The sequence below is a fragment of the Nicotiana tabacum genome, chromosome 4, assembly GCF_000715075.1.
Source record: "Nicotiana tabacum cultivar K326 chromosome 4, ASM71507v2, whole genome shotgun sequence".
NCBI classification, from domain to species: Eukaryota; Viridiplantae; Streptophyta; class Magnoliopsida; order Solanales; family Solanaceae; genus Nicotiana; species Nicotiana tabacum.
Genome location: NC_134083.1, coordinates 105,961,234 through 105,983,095, shown reverse-complemented (window position 1 = coordinate 105,983,095; position 21,862 = coordinate 105,961,234).

The window sequence follows — 21,862 nt, the reverse complement described above, 5'->3', positions numbered from 1 at the left end:
TCCTATGTTGAGCTCCATCGCATGATCCGGAGGTTAAAAGAAGGGTGACATTCCTAAATGTCCATGTAGCATCCCAATTATTGATGTGGTGCACAACACACCGATAAGAAGGACTCTACTAGACACGGCTTCGAGACATCCTAGGGCACTTTAAAACCTTAGGCTCTAATACAAAGTTTTCCACACCCCGACCTCGCGGAGCGCGAGCGGCGTTCAATCGAGATACCCGGTCGAGAAAGCCTACTTGATGCCTGCTACCCAACCTTACCCATGATCAATATAAGAATCAATAACAAGAGATATAAGTGAGAAGAGTAAAGTGTTCCACATTGTTTTTCCATTAATCATAAGAGATTCATTCTTACAATTCCCCTTAATATCACAAGTTCATAATTACGAGAGAAAACATGTTTGCCAAATAACAACACTTCTAGTTCATTATTCAACATCAAACACCATCCACAACATATCTACGGAGCCTTTAAATACAACAGAAGAGTAGTATAGAAGTGCCTGCGACAAGGACCCGACTATACCTCAAAACACAAAGTACAACATCAAGTGACATAAGGCCTGAAACAGAGTAGGGCTCACCAAAACATGCTGAATAGAGAGTAACTGTTACCTAGGATCAAAGATGCCCACTGATGAACCACCTGCATCCACTAAAGATGCAGCGCCCCCGGCAAAATGGACGTTAGTACATATGGAATAGTACTAGTATGTAAAGCTAAAAGTCCTCTTTCGTAATAGAATGTGAATATAAGAAAGGGAAAACTATGGAAGTGGCATGCAACAATAAATGATATCCAAATGCCAAGTTAAAACATAACAATTTCTCAAAATACGAAAATAATATATATCTTTGGTTGGGAGATCATTAGCATCGATATACCACTGTGTTTTAGCACGGAGTCTGATCACGCCCGATCTGCTAGGACATATCTCCATGAACAATGTGGATTGATAGGTGATACAAAAAAAAGGTGTTACCAAGAGTAGGAACCACCATGCGCAAGACATGGCATCCGATCTCCACCCGATCGGCTAGGCTGTCTTCCCACATGTACCTTGTGGGTCGACTTCATCACTTCCAATTCACAGCTATCATAAATATCATCCCAATTAAGGGGAATAATATCATCATATAAATATTTCAATCTCATCCCAAATAAGGGGAATAATCACAATTCACTCCTACACTGACACTTGTAGTTTCGGGTGTGGGCCGTTTTGACCCACCCTTCCTCGGTTCGCTAATGATACTCCCAAAAATATTTTGGTTTTGCACACAAGGGAAATAGAAATACAAATACATTCACCTCATAACCTTTCACACCATATATAGCTTCATTAGTACTTTCAACCATTCACAACATCATTATTTCCTTTGCTTTATTGGCCATACGTATGATTCTTCTTTCGTGGCACGATGGTCGTATCTCATATTCCATACTTTCATTTCTTTACTTTCAAGGATCAAAATCATAAACATCAACATATAGAATATTTGAGAATTATAACTTTAAGTTCATTAATAATGAAGGCTTCAAACACAATAGATTTCTTTCCAAGGTACGGAGCAAAATGACTCGCAATCGCAACACAAGTTAAAATCATAGATGAGTAATACACCATTTCTTTTTTAAATGCTCCTCAAGAAGGGCAATGCACAATTTTGACTCATGAGTAAATATGAATTTAAATCACATTGGAAGCTCTTACAAAGGAGATCATGATGATTTATGATTGAACCACAAATTCAAAGCATACGCTCTAGTTTCAACAACCATGGCCACATTTTATATCTCACTCTCACTTCTTTCACTTCCAAACATTGTCATAGTTTATCAGTAATAAAGGCATTTGGAAATAGATATTTGATATGTAAATGAACAATAAGAGTCTTAACCACATTGGATTTTCTTTCCAAGTTAAGCATAATAGACTTTCATTTGAAACACTAATTGAAGTCATAACATTTTAATACATAAACCATACTTGAACACATTATCAAAGAGGTCATAATAGGATAGGAACAATTGGAACATGTTTTGAGTATATGCATCTTTCAACACAATACTTACTCAGGATACTCAAATTTATTAGGAACAACGCGGAACATGGGAATTTGGAACTTGGGCCAATCATACTTGAAACTTACGGGAACATCATGGAATTCGATTCTATAAGAAAAGTTTATCCAACATACCTTGATTGAGCTTTCCTTAAGTTACTACAATGTCCCAACACTTCTAGCACTATCAATCTATAGGAAGATAGTGAAAATCGGATAATAATTAGAAGGATTCACATGGTGTAACTCTCTTAGGAATTTTGTCAAACACCTATTATGCATAATTGACTACAAAGCTCTACAATGGGAATCCCTTCCTCCCTTAACCAATTTCAACAAGAAACTACTCGATATAGTTCAACAATCCCATATACTACCTCCTATTGGCAGATGCATGGCCTATCTCCAACCCCTCAACATACATAAACCCATAACCTCTTTCATGAAAGCTTAGGAGAAAGGTTTACCCGGATAGATGATGGTGAAGTGAGTGATTCTCTTGAATCTTCAAGATTGGGATAAGGATTGATGATTAGAATAGCAAGATCTTCTCCCTCTCTCTCTAAGTTACTCTCACTTCTCTCTAAAATATTAGATATTTGCTTCAAAATGAGCCCCAAAGGATATTAATCAAAATGGGGTTGGGTTATAAAATAGAAAATGGACCCTCCGAACTCAACTTTACGGTCGCAGAGTGGACCACGGAATAGCTATGCAGCCCACACAATGGACCCCGAAAGTGATGCCAAAAACTGGGCTGGCCTTGACCAGTCTGCGGCCAGGTCTGCGGTCCGCAGACTAGTTATGTGGCCGCAAAATGGACCGCAAATTCACCCTCCAAATTTCTTCATGCTAAATCTGCGACAGAAGTGCGGACCTGCGAAACAGGTATGCAATCGCATAATGGACCGCAGAAACGACCTTCAAAATTCAGCGATGTTTCTGCTCAAATCCGCGATGGATATGCGGCCCGCAGAATAGATCTTCTTAACTACTACCTTCGTACACATTAGTCTACCTCTGCACCACAAAACCTCAAATTCCTTGGAGAATTTTTATAGGGCCTTATAATAGCACTTTCACGGAGGCAATCTCTTTATTCCTCAGCTTTCAGACTTACCTATCAAGAATGGCAATCAGAATATCCTCATAAGTCAATTATTCATTAACCTCAATAGCCTCGACCAAAACAATGAGTGTTGGGTCTTCAACTACCTTCTTTAACATAGATACATGAAATATCGGGTGCACCAATGACATCTCTGGTCGTAGCTCAACCCTGTAAGCCACCTGACCAATCCGTTGAATGATTTTATACGGCTCGATATACCTGGGACTCAGTTTCCCTTTCTTCCCAAATCGCATTATACCCTTCGTGGGGGAAACCTTCAAGAATACCTAATCATCCTCTTTGAACTCCAAATCCCTACGATGCGCATCCAAATAGGACTTCTGGTGACTCTAAGAAGTTTTCAACCATTTCTTAATGACCTTAAACTTCTCCATGACCTGGTGCACGAGGTCTGGCCCTATCAACTCTGCTTCCCCAATCTCGAACCACCCAATGGGAGATCTACATCTCCTACCATATAGAGCCTCGAACGGTTCCATCTGAATGCTAGCATGGTAACTCTTGTTGTAGGCAAATTCTATGAGCAGAAAATGATCATCCCAGCTACCCTTGAAGTCAAGAACACAAGCGCACAACATATCCTTGAGCGTCTAAAAAGTCCGCTCTGTCTCCCCGTCTGTTTGTGGATGGAAAGCTATGCTAAGATTCACCTGAGTACCCAAACCTTGTTGAAATTTCTTCCAAAAGTTTGATGTGAATTGTGCCCCCGATCAGAGATGATAGAAACTGGAGTGCCATGCCACCAAAGTATTTCCTTGATATACAACTGAGCATATTGTTCTGCTATGTCGGTAGCCTTAATGTGTAAGAAGTGTGATAATTTCGTGAGTCGGTCCATAATTACCCAAATCGAGTCGAACTTGCGAGGCGTGCAAGGTAGTCCCACCACAAAGTCCATATTGATCATCTCCCACTTCCACATTGGAATTTCTATGTTCTGTTCCAACCCACCGGGCCTTTCGTGTTCAGCCTTCACTTGTTGACAATTTGGACATCTTGCCAAAAATTTTGCTACATTCCTCTTCATATCATTCCACCAGTAGACTTCCTTAAGATAATAGTACATCTTTATAAAGCCTGGGTGCACGAAATACCTAGAATTGTCAGCCTCAGTCATGATTCTTTCCCAGAGACCATCTACATTTGGAACACATAATCTCCCTTGGTATCTTAGTGTACCATAATCTATGCCAAGAGAAAAATCCATGGTCTTATGTTTATGAATCCCCTCCTTCAACTGCACCACCAATGGATCATCGTATTTCTTTTCCTTGACTTCTACAACAAGTGATGATTCAGCCCTATTTTGCACAGCCACCCCTCCTTCACTAGAATCCGCAAGATGAACTTCCAAGCTAGCCAACTGGTGAAATTCCTTGGCCAACGGCCATTGATGTGCCTCCAAGTGAGCCAAACTAGCCATGGATTTCTGGCTAAGATCATCCGCCACAACATTAGCCTTCCCCGGATGATGTAGAATATCAATGTCATAGTCCTTGCGTAACTCAAGCCATTTTCTTTGCCGCAGATTCAACTCCTTTTGTTTGAAAATATATTGAATGCTCTTATGGTCCGTGAATATATCCTCATGGACCCCATACAAATAATGACGCCAAATCTTCGTGCAAACACCACCGCCGCAATTTCTAAGTCATGTGTTGGATAGTTCTTCTCATGCTTCTTGAGTTTCCTAGAAGCATAAGCAATCATCTTGCCATGTTGAATCAATACACACCCAACTCTGTTTCTTGAAGCATCACAATATACCACAAACCCATACGTACCCTCCGGTAAGTTCAATATCGGAGCCGTAGCCAATCTTGACTTCAACTCTTGGAAGCTCTTTTCGCAAGCATCTGACCATTGGAATTTAACCGCCTTCTGCGTCAATTTAGTCAATAGAGAGGTAAAAGTGGAGAACCCCTCCACAAACTTCCTGTAATACCCATCTAAGCCCAAGAAACTACGAATCTCTGTTGGAGTTGTATGTCTAGGCCAATTCTTTCCAGCTACTATCTTCTGAGGATCAACCTTAATTCCTTCATTAGAGATGACATAACCTAATAACGTGACAGATTCAAGCCAAAATTCACACTTTGAAAACTTTGCATACAACTTGTGCTAATACAAAGTCTGCAGAACTGCCCTGAGATGATAGGCATGGTCCTTTCGACTTTGTAAATATACAAGAATATCTTCAATGAACTCTGTCAAAAAGGAGTCGAGAAAAGGCTTGAAGACTCGATTCATAAGGTCCATGAAAGTTGTCAGGGCATTCATCAGCCCAAAAGACATCACCAAAAATTCAAAGTGCCCATACCGGGTCCCGAAAGTTATTTTCAGAATGTCCTGCTCCCTGATCTTCAATTGGTGATACCCCGATCTTAGGTCAATCTTGGAGAAATACTTAGCACCCTTCAATTGATCGAATAAGTCATCTATCTTTGGCAGTGGGTACTTATTCTTGATCGTGACTTTGTTGACTTGCCGATAGTCAATACACATTCTTAGCGACCCATCCTTCTTCCTTACAAAGAGAACCGGTGTGCACCAAGGCGACACACTTGGCCGGATGAAACCCTTCTCTAATAAATCCATCAATTTCTCCTTTGGTTCCTTCAATTTTGCCGGCATCATTCTGTAGGGTGGAATGGATATGGGCTTCATTCCTGGCATCACATCGATCCCAAAATCAATCTTCCTTTCTGGTAGGATCCCAGGGTGCTCCTCGGGAAAGACCTCCGGAAATTCGTTCATAATTGGCACATACTCAAGTGTAAGTGCCTCGGCATCAGTGTTCGTAACCCAGACTAAATGGTAAATACACCTTTGTTGATCATCTTCGTGGCCTTAAGGTATGAAATAAACTTACCCTTCAACACTACATCATCCCTCTTCCACTCAATAACTGGCTCATTTGGAAATTCAAACCTAACGGTTCTTGTTCGGCAATCAAGCTTGAAAAAACATGAATAAAGCAAGTCCATCCCCATTATCACATCAAAATCAACCATCCCTAATTCAATGATATCGGCCATGGTGTCTTGACCACGCACCGTGACAATAGAGATTCATTCTTACAATTCCCCTTAATATCACAAGTTCATACTTACAAGAGAAAACATGTTTGCCAAATTACAACACTTCTAGCTCATTACCCAACATCAAACACCATCCACAACATGTCTACGGAGCCTCTAAGTACAACAAAAGAGTAGTATGGAAGTGCCTGCGACAAGGCCCCGGCTATACCTCAAAACACAAAGTACAACGTCAAGTGACATAAGGCCCGAAACAGAGTAGGGCTCACTAAAATCTGCTGAATGGAGAGTAACTGCTATCGAGGATCAAAGATGCCCGCTGATGAACCACCTGCATCCACTAAAGATGCAGCGCCCCCGGAAAAAGGGACGTTAGTACATATGGAATAGTACTAGTATGTAAAACTAAAAGTTCTCTTTCGAAATAGAATGCCAATATAAGGAAGGGAAAACCATGGAAGCAGCACGCAACAATCAATGATATCCAAATGCCAAGTTAAAACATAACAATTTTTCAAAAGACAAAAATAATATATATCTTTAGTTGGAAAATCATTAGCACCAATATACCACCATGTTTTAGCACGAAGTCTGATCACGCCCGATCGGCTAGGCCATCTCTCCACGAACATTGTGTATTGAACAGTGATACAAAAAATAAAGGTGTTACCAAGAGTAGGAACCACCATGCACGTGACATGGCGTCTGATCTCTACTCGATCGGCTAGGCCACCTTCCCACATATGCCGTGTGGGTCGACTTCAACACTTCCAATTCATAGCTAACATCAATCTCATCCCAATCAAGGGGAATAATCTCATTACATCAATATTTCAATCTCATCCCAAATAAGGGAAATAATCACAATCCACTCCTACACTGGCACATATAGTTTCGGGTGTAGGCCGTTTCGACCCACCCTTCCTAGGTTCGCTAATGATACTCCCAAAATTATTTTGATTTTGCAGACAAAGGAAACAGAAGTACAAATACATTCGCCTCATAACCTTTCACACCATATATAGATTCATTAGTACTTTCAAATATGTTGATCGGCCATACATATGATTCTTCTTTCATGGCACGATGGCCGTATCTCATATCCCACACTTTCAATTCATTACTTTCAAGGATCAAAATCATAAACATCAACATATAGAATATTCCAGAAATTATAACTTTAAGTTTATTAATAATGAAGGCTTCAAACACAATAGATTTCTTTCCAAGGTACGACGAAAAATGACTCGTAATCGCAACAGAAGTTAAAATCATAGATGAGTAATACACCATTTCATTCTGAAATGCTCCTCAAGAAGGGCAATGCACAGTTTTGACGCATGGGTAAATAAGAATTCAAATCACATTGGAAGCTCTTACAAAGGAGATCATGATGATTTACGATTGAACCGCAATTTCAAAGCATGTGCTCTAGTTACATCAACCATGGCCACATTTTAAATCTCACTCTCACTTCTTTCACTTCCTAACATTGTCATAGTTTGTCTGTAATAAAGACATTTGGAAAATAGATATTTGATAAGTATATGAACAGTAAGAATCTTAAGCAGATTGGGTTTTCTTTCCAAGTTAAGCAAAATAGACTTTCATTTGAAACACTAATAAAAGTCATAATATTTTAATACATAAACCATACTGGAACACATTCTCGAAGAGCTCATAATAGGATAGGAACAATTGGAAAACGTTTTGAGTATATGCATCTTTCAACACAACACTTACTCGGGATACTTGATTTATTAGGAACAACTCGAAACATGGGAATTAGGAACTTGGGCTAATCATACATGAAAATTCCGGGAACAATATGGAATTCCATTCTAAGAAAGAAGTTTAGCCAACATACCTTGCTTGAGCTTTCCTTAAGTTACTACAACGTCCCAACATTTCTAGCGCTATCAATCTATAGGAAGATAGCGAATATCTTATAATAATTATAAGGATTCACATGGTGTAACTCTCTAGGGATTTTGTCAAACACCTATTATGCAGAATTGACTACACAGCTCTACAATGGTAATCCCTTCCCCCCATTAACCAATTTCAACAAGAAACTACCCGGTATAGTTCAACAATCCCACATACTACCTCATATTGGCACATTCATGGCCTATCTCCAACCTTACAACATACTTAAACCCATAACCTCTTGCATGAAAGCTTAGGAGAAGGACTTACCCGGATAGATGATGGTTTATTCAGTGATTCTCTTGAATCTTCAAGATTGGGACAAGGGTTGATGATTAGAATGGCTAGGTCTTCTCCCTCTCTCTCTATGATACTCTCACTTCTCTCCAAAACACAGATATTTGCTTCAAAATAAGCCCCAAAGGCTTTTAATCAAAATAGGATCGGGTTATAAAAATAGAAAATGTACCCTCTGAACTCAACTTTATGATCGCAGAGTGGACCGCAGAGTAGCTATGCGGCCCCCAAAATGCACCACGAAAGTGATGCCAAAAATAAGGCTAGCCTGGACTAGGCTGCAGCTAGGTTTGCGGTCCACAGACTAGTTATGCGGCTGCGAAATGGACCGCAGAATCTCACTCCAAATTTCTTCATGCCAAATATCAGGCAGAAGTAGGGATGAAAGTTTACACATAGATTTGGGGCTGGTCTTCATCGTGTTCGCATCTGCTTCTACGCGTTCACGTAGTGTTTGGGATGAGCTGGGTAGGATGCTAGTTACCTCTTCGCATTCGTGATGTTGTTCCCGCGATCGCGTAGTTCTGTTAGCCTTGTGTATGGCGTTCGCGAGGGTGTTTCTATGATCGCGTAGTGTGTTTTAGGGGCAGTGTATTCTTCTTCTTCGCGATCGCGATGGTAATTCTGTGATCACAATTCATTAATTTGTCCAGTGATTATAAGTACTCTATTTTGGGGGGTTTCGGCCATTTTATCATATTCGGAGCTATGGAGCTCAGATGGAAGTGTTCTCTCCTCGGTTTTGATTATATTTAATGAATCTATCTTCATTTTAGGCAATTGGTTGATGATTTCAAAAGAAAAATTTGGGGTTTTTGTCTAAAATTTCATAAAGTGAATTTTCGAGTTTTGACAACTGAAACTAGTATGGTTGGACTCGTAATTGAATGGGTTGTCAAATCTTGTGAGTTTTGTCAGGTTCCAAGGTGCGAGCCCGGGTTTGACTTTTGGGTTGACTTTGGCTTTTGATTAATGATTCGACCTTTATCGATTGGGTTTGTTTCCTTAGGAATTATTTGGTGTATTTGAGTTACTTTTGGCTAGTTTCGAGCCGTTCAAGGGTTGATGCGCGCGAGATGGCATTTCTAGAGTATTGTTTGGCTTGTTCGGTATTGGATTTGGCTTGTTCGAGGTAAGTAACACTTTTAAACCTGGTGCTGAGGGTATGAACCCCTGAATAAACGTGTTATGTGTTTGGTGTTGAGGTGACGCACATGCTAGGTGACGGACGTGTGGGCGTGCACCGTGTGAATTATGACTAGATTAATTTTGTGGTTCTGTGTAGTGACCTAATCTTGTTTCTATCCATGAAATTACTACATTCTAGAGTAATTGAACCGTGATCCATGTAAGAAACCATGTTTAGGCTATATGTTTATCCTATTGGGACCCACTAAGGTCATTTCTGTTGTTGAGTCATTTACTTAAATTGCAATTACATACTCATTCATTACATATCATATCTCAGTCTCTGTTATTATTTGTCTCACATCATATTATCATTATTTGGGCCGATTGGCATGAGATTTGTGAGGTCGAGAGACTGGAGAGATTGATGACTGAGTGAGGCCGAGGGCCTGATTATGAGGATGTTTATGGGATCAGGTTGCACGCCGCATCATGCTTTATTGATTCATGACATGATTAGCTTATATTAGCGCTTGGGCAGGATCCTCCTCTCTGGAGTCTGACTTACCAGCAGTGAGTGCAGGTACCTACTGAGTGCGAGTGCGAGTGTGAGTGCCGAGTGCGAGTGTCGAGCGATTGTGAGGACTGAGTGACTGTAATGACTGAGAGAATGTAAGGACTAAGTGACTGTGAGGACTGAGTGACTAGGAGGAATGAGTGAATTGTTACTCCGAGAGTATGCATATGATTTTGTCACAGTGTTGCATTATAGTTGGCATGCATACTTGGCATGTAGGCATTGAGATGCATTTTCCTCATGCGGTACGGCATTGCGACATTCATGACTTCACATGCACAAGCACATGTAGGCGTAGAGATGTACTTTCCTCATGCCATCTGATAATGAAACATCTTATCTGTTATCGAAAGTTGTTTTTGGAAAAAATCAGAGTTTTCAGATTTACTCATATTTTGGTGATTTTGGTGATTTCGGTGAATGATTTGGGATTTACTGTTATATTTGAAAAGCATGCCTATTTTTCGTAACTTTGAGTTATTACTTGTACTACTTTATTAATATTGTTACGAGTTGTTCCTGGCTGTTGGTGTTGGACTCTGACCATTGTCCAAGCTCGTCACTACTTTCAATCTAAGGTTAGTTATTTTAATTATTGAGTACATGGGGTCGGTTGTACTCATTCTATACTTCTACACCTTGCGTGCAGATTTTGGATGCTGATGTTGTTGTGTATGGCGGGAGCTGGCATTAAAGACGTACATGTGTTTCGGTCATAGCTGCCTCTTGTTCTTGGTAGCTTTAGAACTATTAATTTGTTCATGTAAATTTCAAATAGATTATAAACTGTAAATCTTAGCAGCTCATGATTTGTACTACCAATCATTGGGAAGTGTATAAAAGATTAGTTATATTATCATTATTTCTCTCAGTAAATCTTAATTAAATTGGATTGTTGCTAATTGGCTTACCTAGCGGGTTGAGTTATGTGCCATCACGACTAGTTGGACTTTGGGTCGTGAAAAATGGTTGTATCTTCAGTTTCATCATCATTATTCTTTATCCAGAGGTCAAATGCAGTGACCTGTTGACATTAGGGTTTAACCGCTGGATCGAGGGCTTCAACAGTCGACCTTTCTCATGCTCAGGTAAAAGATATCTACTGTTTTCCCCTCTTTCTCTTCTGATTTCACCTCTATGCTATCATCATCCTACCTTCGTCACTATCCACTATCGATTTTGAATCTGACCAGAATCCTAAGTGACTTTAATGCCACTATAAATAGGGCATTCAATGTTCTCACCTAACAGACATGAATACACTTAACAATACTGGCAAAAACATAGAAAGAATTAAAAAAGTTCAAGTTTTCAGCTAAGTATTAAGTTCTTGTAGCTTCTCCCTAATTTCTCTTTTTCTCTTTTCATTCCTGCTCGAGTTTGATCCTTATACATGATTTGTTTTGGGTTTAGACTCCTAAACGGCAAGCATACGACTCTTGCTTGGTTTATTGCTCTGCAAAAGGTTAGTGTACACTGACCCTCTCCCTATCTTTGATTGACTGTACTATTTTTTGTTTATGATGTTTTCTCTATTGATTACCCTCTGTTTATGATGTATATTAGTAACTTATAATTGTGTTTATTATGTTCAATTTTCCTATGCTATCTTCACTGATTGAGTTGATTATTTCCTGATGAGTTATGATCAATTTGGTACTGCTGACCAACTTGTATTTTTAATAAACTTCATCTCCTTTAACATAACTAGACAAATATTTTCTGTAATGATTGATATAAGCCCCGCTAAACCTTTGTCACTAGCTAAGCTAAAATCTTGTGATAATTTTATGTATGCTCTATCTCTGTCAGTTAAATAACAACTAGATTACCATGATTAATTTAATTGAACTATGCTTTTAGACCCCTGCCAATAGCCTGTTAAGAGTTCATATTTGTTGCATGGTTCTGTATTGATCCTTGCATTAGTAAAGTTATACCATACCGTTTTGATTCAATAAAAGTGATCCTCATCATAGTTCATGTCATATCTTTGACCTGTTTGCTTTGACTGAATAATTTGTTATTGAAACCATGCATGTTGTATACACTTAACAATTCATATAAATCTTTCATTATAACTTATGTAATGAACTCATTAGCATAGTCATCACACTGTCTGCTCATCTGATATGTCCTTATTTATGACATGAAACTCTGTAGAAACCTCACTGTATGCTGGTTGAGTAACTCACATGACCTCAGTGCTTGTGCTTGTCCGGTGATGTTCATGAACCATTACATGCTTTTCACTTGAGAAAGTTTCATGCTTAAACTACTATACTCTTCATTTGGAAACTGATCTATAGAATAAGAAAGTTAAACCCTTTTATGCCTTAATAACTTAACAACTTGAGTAACATAGGATCTAAAATTGAAGTTTACTGGAAACATGATCTCTCATAGACTTAAGTAAACTCATTAAGACTTTTTATTTCCTGTATTCATCCACTAAGAATGGACATACCTACCCACTGCCCCATATCTGGTTGATATCCTTGTCTATAAAGATTCAATTATGAACCTGAATTAGTTTGAGAACTTGATAGACTAGATGGCATGCTACTAAGTTTAAACTAGATTAAAATTGACTTTCCTACCTACATCGATGTCTCTGCTGGTTTTTTTACCTTTAGGGAGCCTGGACAAGGTTGTTAGTGTAGGTGTTTAGTGGAGTAAGGACTCAATCATGTACATGCTTACTTTTGATTGTTCTAAAGATAACTTAAATGCTTGTTGAAGTGCTCTGAACCTAGTTAAAGATCCTAAAATGTTGAACCCCATTAGGACTAATGAAATTAATGTATATGTCTTCCCTATAACTTACCAATACTTAGATCATTTAACCAGGCACTTCAAAACTTGAATTGGTTTACTGATAATCTGCCACTAATTCTCCTTGTTTTACATCTGCGTGATAACCTTCCTAAGTATCTTAATGTATGATGTAAATAAGTTTAAGGTCATTGATATCACTAGATACGGCAAGTTTACTTGCAGTGGCTTACCTTCATATTTTAGGTTCTGATCCTAAAGTTAATGTTGTAATTCTAATCTGCTCATATTCTTTCACTCCATGGATAATATCCTCTATAGTTTCTGTTAAAATTTTGAGTGTCTGAACCCTTGTGTTTGTTGCTGCTTTCATGTCAATTACTAAGTTAATACCTCATTCGTGTCTAAACCTTTGATGAAGAGTAAATGTGGGTGGTTAGGGGTATTTGGAGTGGAACATGGTTTGTGGTTAAGATGCCCTTCCCTAACACAAGCACTTCTCGGGATCCATGAGACCCTTGTGAACTCTGAAGTGCCAGGTGTCCAAAGGGGGATTTTGTCCATGAATAAGGTTTTACTCTAAGCCTTTGATCATTGACTCTTATTAATCCTCCTAGGATTAACACAAATAAAGTTGGTATCACGACCCCAATATTTCTCAGTAGGATGTCCTAATTGCACCTAGTCACTAAGACTAGGTAAGCATGAAACTAAATTTTTTATAGTAAACCAATAATCCCGAGTGCAATACAATACCCAAAACCGGTAGTACAAGTCATAAGCTCTACAGAGTTTAATAGAACAAATCTTCTAAGTACAACTGTACCGGAATAGATATAGACAGTACAAGTACAATATCAGAAGGTGACTCTGAGGCATGCGAACGCGACGACAGGTATACCTTGAGTCTCCACAGCAAAACTTGAACAACTAGCTAGTGATCAACCAACTCCAAAGTACCTGGATCTGCACAAAAATATGCAAAAAGTGTAGCATGAGTAAACCACAGTGGTACCTAGTAAGTATCAAGACTAACCTCGGTAGAGTAGTGACGAGGGACAGTCAAGACACCTACTAGACTTAATAACCTATACAAGTATGAATGTGAACTAACAGGGAAACAATGTTAATATAAGCATTGTTAAGATAACAAAATAATACTCGCAATAAAACATTAGAAACAACGATTAGCAATAGGGAACAAACAGGTAATAATGCCGTAGAGTAATCTAAACACAATGTAATTCCGATGAAACCAAATAAATAGAACAAGTAAAACCTCAATAAAAGCAACCAGCTTTCACACAAGAATCATTCAAGGATTTTCCCGAGGTACCTCACCTCATAGTCACATTTCACGGGACCCAATTCATGAACCCAAATCACTTGGAATTTGGTTCCCCCATCACAATTCACAACTGCATGGACGACTCATGTGCCAAGAAGGTGACAATATCTCCTATCCGGACAACTCACGTGCCAATAATAACAATGACTCATGACCGCACGGACAACTCACGTGCTAATAGAATAACTCTCACACAGAAGGAAAGTAAACGAGAGTACATATAAATGATCAATATCATCAGGATTCATCTTCTTAAATAGAAATGGGTGATTAATTATGTGTGCTTGTGCAAGTGTTCTATCACAACTCAAGTCAACAAGTAAGAGTAGAGACAACGAATGGCACATAGGAACTAATCACCACAAAATGTACAATGTATAACTCACAAAAGTTAGTCACACAACTACACAAATATCGTCAATAACAATGCCACCAGGCCATCACAAGTCATCACAAATCATTCCCCGACATAGCCCACATTATCTCGCCACATGCACAACAATAAAGTAAATGTCTGCCTTGTCTCGCCGCACGCGCATAAGAATATTCCCACCTTGTCTCGCCACATGCGCAAACCCACATATATACCCCGCCTTGTCATGCCGCATGTGCAAATATCAATAATAACAATAGCACGGACAACTCACGTGCGAACACCCCGATAATCCTCTCAATAATATCACGCGTGCCACAAACATAACAACACAATATAAGGTCTTTCACCACATGTGCCCATATGCCATAACTTTTCCTCAAAACAATTTCAATACCAAAACCACGCATAGCCCTTGGCTCAACAATACTGAGTACAAAAACAACAACAACAACAATAACATGAGAGTACAACAAGTAAACCAAAACAAGAACTTCAGAACACAAAGAAATGGAGGAACAAGCTCATAATGAAAGACATAACAGGGAATAATAGTTTCAATAAGAAAATATCAACAAGGGGAGAGATAATGTGCAATAATAATTCCACATAAGTACAACTCGACGATAAGAGAGATAGCATGAATCAATGACTCAAAATAAGGATAAGTCAACAATGAAAGGGATAACAAAACTTCTATTAAAGTTAAGTAATTACGGAAAAGACAACGATAACTTCAATTAAGGTTAAGCAATTACGGAAAAGACAACAATAACTTCAATTAATGTTAAGCAATTACAAAATAGACAATATGGCAATAAAATAGGCGACAACTTCAATTAAGGCACATAAGAGTTTATTGTCAACAAGGGTAGAACATGAATCAATCAACTCCAAATAAGACACATTAGGGTAAATTTAGTAAATGGAGGATTTAATATGATAAGACAACTTCATTTTTAATGGACAAAAGAACCTAAAATGGTCAAATTCCCCCAAATAAGCCCGAGTATGTGTTTGTTACCTCGCGTACACGGCCTTCACATGACACAATTAGCACAATTGACTCAAATCCTAAGGGATAGTTCCCCCACACAAAGTTAGGCAAGATACGTACCTCAAAAAAGCTAGACCGATACTCTAAAATGACCTTCTCGCGTGAAACAACCTCCGGACGACTCAAATCTAGCCAAAGTAACTTAACATCATAAATAAAAATCATAGGAAACGATTTCGGATAATAAAGAATCGATCTTGAAAGAGAAATAAAAAGTCAACTCTGAGCACGTGTCTCGGAAACCGACCAAAATTACCAAATCCAAACACCCATTCGATAACAAGTCCAACCATACAAGAAATACTCAAATCCGACCTCAAATATCCTTTCAAATCTCCAAACTTTCGTCTAAGAAGTTTTCACAATTTTCCCCCAAATTTTCAACTTAAATCACTAATTAAATGATGAAAATAATAATGGATTCATGAAATATAATAAGATTCGGGTAAAGAACACTTACCCCAATGAATTTCCTGAAAAACCCACGAAAGATCGCTAATAACCGAGCTCCCTAGGTCCAAAAATGAGTAATGAAATCAAACCCTCGAATTTAAACCTTTCTGTCCAGCACTTCCGCTTTTGCGGACTCCGAATCGCATATTTGAAGACGCACCTGCAGAATATTCATCGCAGGTGCACAAATGGCAAAAATCTCAGATGGCCGCACCTGCGCCCCAAGGCACCGCACATGCGGTGTCGCTTCTACGAACCAAGAAGCGCACCTGCGAAGACTTGCAATCATCTCACGTCCGCACCTACGCCTTCCCTCTCACGCCTACGAAGCCACATTTGCGGGAATGACATCACAGATGCTAAAAACCCCAGATCCCAACCATCTCGCTTATGCACCTTCATCTCCGTACCTGTGACCATCGTACCTGGGCCCAGTGGTCCGCAGGTGCGACCACACCAGAACTCTGCCAAAACTAACCTCACCCAATATGATCCAATTGATCCGAAACTCGTCTGAAACATACTCGGGGCCCCCCAGAACCCCGTCCGAATATGCCACCAAGTTCCATAACATAACGCAGACCTGCTCGAGGCCTCAAATCGCATCAAACAACATCAAAATGATAAATCGTACCACAAATCGAACTTAATGACCTTATGAACTTCCAAATTCTACAACTCGAGTCGAAACATATCAAATCAACCCGGAATGACGCCAAACTATAGTCAACTCTTACCGCTTAAGCTTCTAAAACAAGAATCATCCTTCTAAGCCAATCCTGAAACATCCGAAAATCGAACTCGACCACACATGCAAGTCATAATACACAATACGGAGCTACTCGAGACCTTAAGCCACCGAACGGAACGCTAATTTCCAAAATGACTGGTCGGGTCGTTATAGTTGGTTTCACTGCACTCTTTAGCTTTACTTACTTAATGAAGTTTTTATTGTGCCTTACATTGATTTCACTAAATATCTCTTATTCTTTCATATGCATGTTTGAAATGGGCATGTTGAGATCCTTGGAACTCAGGGCCAAGTTCTAGTCTGGGATGCCTTTCGCTAGATGGACTCTGTTGTTGCGCATAAAGTCTGATGGGCCTGAATTTCCATCGGCCGAACGTCCAAAGTACAGCCCTTTCCTTCCTCTTACATATTTAGACAATAATCATTGTTAGTTAGTTATTCTGTGAATGTGTTTATTGGAAGCTAACAATGCTATTAAATATTATTCGATGCTTTGCTTGTTTAGGAGACACAGGCAAACCAAGGCCCATAGGTAAAAAATCCAAATTTGAAGTTATGTTCGCCTTAACACTTCAATGCTTTGATCACTTAATTTCTTAACCAATAAAAAGATTTTGTCTTGTTATCGCCAACCATTTTCAATAAGGTTTGGGTTCGAACTGATTTGAAAAGCGAAATGACTTCTCTTTGAAAAGATCAGAATCAAAAGCATAATCATAAGGATAATTCTTCAAGAAAAAAATAATACCAAACATAGCCGGTGATTGCAAACTAAACAAACCACAATGAGTTTCAAAAATAGAACTTCGATTGTGACTAATTTTCCAAAAGAGGTATACCCATCTCAACCTATGGTATATTTTCTAGTGGACTTCTGTTTTTTTTTTTTTGCCAAATTATACATAAACATTCAAACTTTCCTTCAAAAAATATAGAAGTCCTTTACAAGATTTTCTTCTTAATTTTGTAGGCATAAACATCTCCAAAGGATTTTCAAGAATATAAAACCTTAAAATCTATAACTCCTTTTTTCAAGGAACATACACAATCCTCTTTACAAAAGAGTAGATTTTTAAAACTAGACATAGACTATTTGACAGACCTTAAGAACTTGACCAAACATGATATAGACATTCCTTCCTCAAACCTAGCCTAAGTTTAAGGAGCCACCTCGGGTAGATTCTAAGGGATGCCTAACACTTTTTCTTTAGAATAACTAGAACCTTTACCCAAACTCTCACCGGTTAGTGGTCCATTAGGATATTAATTTTACAAACCCATGGGTACCCTAATATACCTTAAATATTAGGTGCCAACTCACTTTTATCAATATCAAAAGAACCACTAGTTGAATCTTGTATTGACCTGTGCAAAATAGGGTACAACAACATGGCGACCATGCTGGGGATGTTACACTTAGTTTCTGATGTTAGCAGACTTAGGCTAGATCTGAAATTTGGGGATGTTTATTTATATGATACTTTAACTGTTCTTAATTTTGCAAATATGTGTTTACTTGTCTTACTTGTTTGTATTTCTATAACATGTCAAACATGTACTTATTTGCATCCTTTTAATATTACTACTGCTGCCACAATTATCTATTACCGCTTTATACATTGTCATCACATTTTTTCTATCGAGTCTTGGCCGTACACAATAACACAAATATGACATGTGAGGGTTGTATTTTACACCCATCTGAACTTTCTTTCAAAACTCTTTAGTTTCAGAGAACGTCTTTGTCAGGTCAACTAACATAACGTCTCACATTTATTTAGTCTAACTCTAAAACTAGGAAACACTCTACTCTAGCAAACATAGGTCATACTACATAAACCTTAGGTGAGTCAGTCCTTGGTATTCACTCACGATTAAGAAATTCAGCTTAATGTCAACGGGTCATGCACCCAACGACATGCCTTTTGTGGAACGACGAACCAATCCAGATAAGAAGCTAAAGATTTGGATCAAACACTTACCAAACCTTTTTACTTCTTTTGATGGAAATCAACCACCACGTCCCCGAAACTAACATGGTCATGGGTGCACCACCCAAGCTGTAATAGTGGTGAAGAAACATCCACCGAGAGCATAGGGATGAGATCAGAAAATATCTGGGATCACTGCCTGTCTTGATGAACATCCTGACAAAGTCCTTACCAGGCTGCTAATAGAGTTTTGGGACCCAGCTAAGGTGGTCTCCAAGTTTGTCGATTGTGAATCGGCACCAACACTGGAGGAAATCACTAGCTTCACGGAGTTACCATTTGCTGAGCAGAAATGAATACTACTAGTTATCATGCCTGACCACAGGTTCCTTCATGCATTGGGTCTAACAAACAATAGAAACTTGAGAAACGTTGAAGAAGGATGGGTGAGTTTGCAACAACTGTTCGACAGATTCAGACACCGGGAAAGTTGCGAGTAGCACCTTGAAGAATTTCAATGCGATCAAGCAGCATGGGAGAGTCTCCGCCCCCTAACCTTTTCTCTGGCATTGTTGGGATTATTAGTTTTCCCACAAAGAAAAGTAAGAATCAACATCAACATGCTACCCCTGGTCTTGGCAACCTTTCAAGAAAATCTGCAAGTCGCCCTTGTTTCCATGATATTGGCAGAGACATTCTGGGCACTGTCAGTATGTTCTAGAGGATATGATTTTTTCTAAGGCTGCAACTTACTACTCCAGATATGGGCCACAGAATATTTCATTCAGAGGGAGTCAATTCTTGATTATTTTGTGGGCATCAGTAACATGATCACGAGCCATAACTAAAGGATGAGACACTGGGTTACGTAGCACGGGCAAGAGGAGTGGCGAGATATGTTGACCCATATGAGTGGAGATTTTGTGAACTTGAAACTTTCATGGGTAAGTGACATGTCAATCTTGAGGAGCCCGGTAAAGTACTTCATCGATTTAGTGATACTTGAAGGAATTCAGTCGCATGCACCTCTGAGGGCTCTAAGGCAATTTGGTCTGATTCAAGATGTGTCCCTCTTGTCAAGGAAAACTTTGTATGAAGATGATTACAATGGACGAATTCCAATCCCGAGGGTGATGAGGCTTCAAGATGAATGGAACAAATTGATCATGATGCCAATGGGGCAGAATTCCTTGTGCACGCCTGAGTACTTCGTGTGGATCAACGAGGAGGATGAGTTGGCCCGACCTAGCAACAAAGGATTGACCGGACTGGAGGATACAGCAGCAGCTCTACAGATATATCACAAGATTTTGCCCCACTATATCAGTACCACCGCCATGCATCAACAGGCGGTTCTAGTGTCGGTCGACCACATGTTGTCGCCATTAAAGGACTAAAACTAGGTAATTGAGTACATATAGATTGAGTCAGAAACAAAGTCGAAGGAGGATCCCGAGGAAGAACCAGAGTACAACAATGACGAGGAAGAAGAGGAAGTTGAAGAGGACATTGAGGAGGAACCTGAAGAAGAAAGCTTGGGAGGTGACTCTGGGACGATTTTTAAGTGGCTGGTTGATTTCCCTTTATCTTGTACCCCCCCTTTTTCATTTCCCTAAGAGCGAGCCTATGAGCCCATGTAGCTTTTTTGAACTTTGAAAACAATGTTGTAACCACCGCTCCCATCTATTTTAATCCAAACCCTATCAATGAAAACTAAAATTTGCTCCGGATCGAAATGTGTCAAAATCTGATTGTTCGTCAAACATTTCGCGACATAGGCCTACCTCCAGCAAAGAGATGTCCCTCATATTTTAGGAAATGCGCTTATCTGAATACATGAATTAATTACTCTATGCACTCATATTTGTGCAAATCTCTGAAACAAACTTTTACTTTTCCTAATTTTCTCGCTTTATTATTTTATTTTATCCCCAAAAATAGAGGTTGGTTATTGTTGATACAAAAAACTGGCTGAGCCACCATACAATCTGAGATCCAAGGGAACGACGCCTGCAACCGATGACCCACCGGAAATGCTCTTGTAATAGCTGACAACCCACAGCAATCAGGGGAAAAGGACGATACCCGAAATGATGAACACATTTTTAGAATGGCGCAGGAAATGGAGTCATTGAGAGAAGAAGTACAGTATATATGAGAGCTGGCACATTGGGCCATGATGACGCTTTCTCAAACACCCCCTTCCCTTCCTTAGATTCAATCCCTGATCATTTCCCTTTAGCAACTCGACAAACAACCAGTACCCCAACTGTTGGACCAGTTGAGTTCCCAATATTGTTTCAAGTGATGGACATTTCGTCTTCGTACAACCTGTTACTGGGAAGGCCCTGGATACATATGGTAGGGGTAGTTCCTTCCACGCTCCACCAATGTATGAAATTCGAGTGGGATTACCAAGAGATTGTGATATATGGGGAGTGGAGCTGGTTAGCTTACCTAGAGCATGTAGTCCCTTTCATAGAAGGATTAGATGGGGTCACGTTTCATGTGGTCGAGATCATGCAAGCACAGCAAATGGAAAAGAGCGAGCAGAACCATGATATGCAGTCACCGTACAAGATGAAGATGGAAATGCAAGAGATGATGAAGTATAGATACCGACCAGGGATCGGGCTGGGAGCCCGATCAGATGGGATAACAGAGCCAATTGAACCAAAAGGACATAAAGGTACAACTGGCTTGGGGTATCAACCTACAACTGGAAAGACCTATAACAACAACCCTAGGAAGAAGGATTTTGTACCAGAGCATCTTCCGGGCCTGTGTCAAAGCTCACCACCAGAGGATGACATCATTGATGGAACAGGAAGATTGTTCATGACAATGATCGAGGAATATAGCGGCGAAGCTGATATCAAGACACCGACTATTCAGGATGCCAAACGAGGAAAGACCTTGCAGAATTGGACCGCCAGTCCATCTCTGGTTTGCCGGGAGTCTTGTAATCAAATCGATAACAACCCGCATTTTGT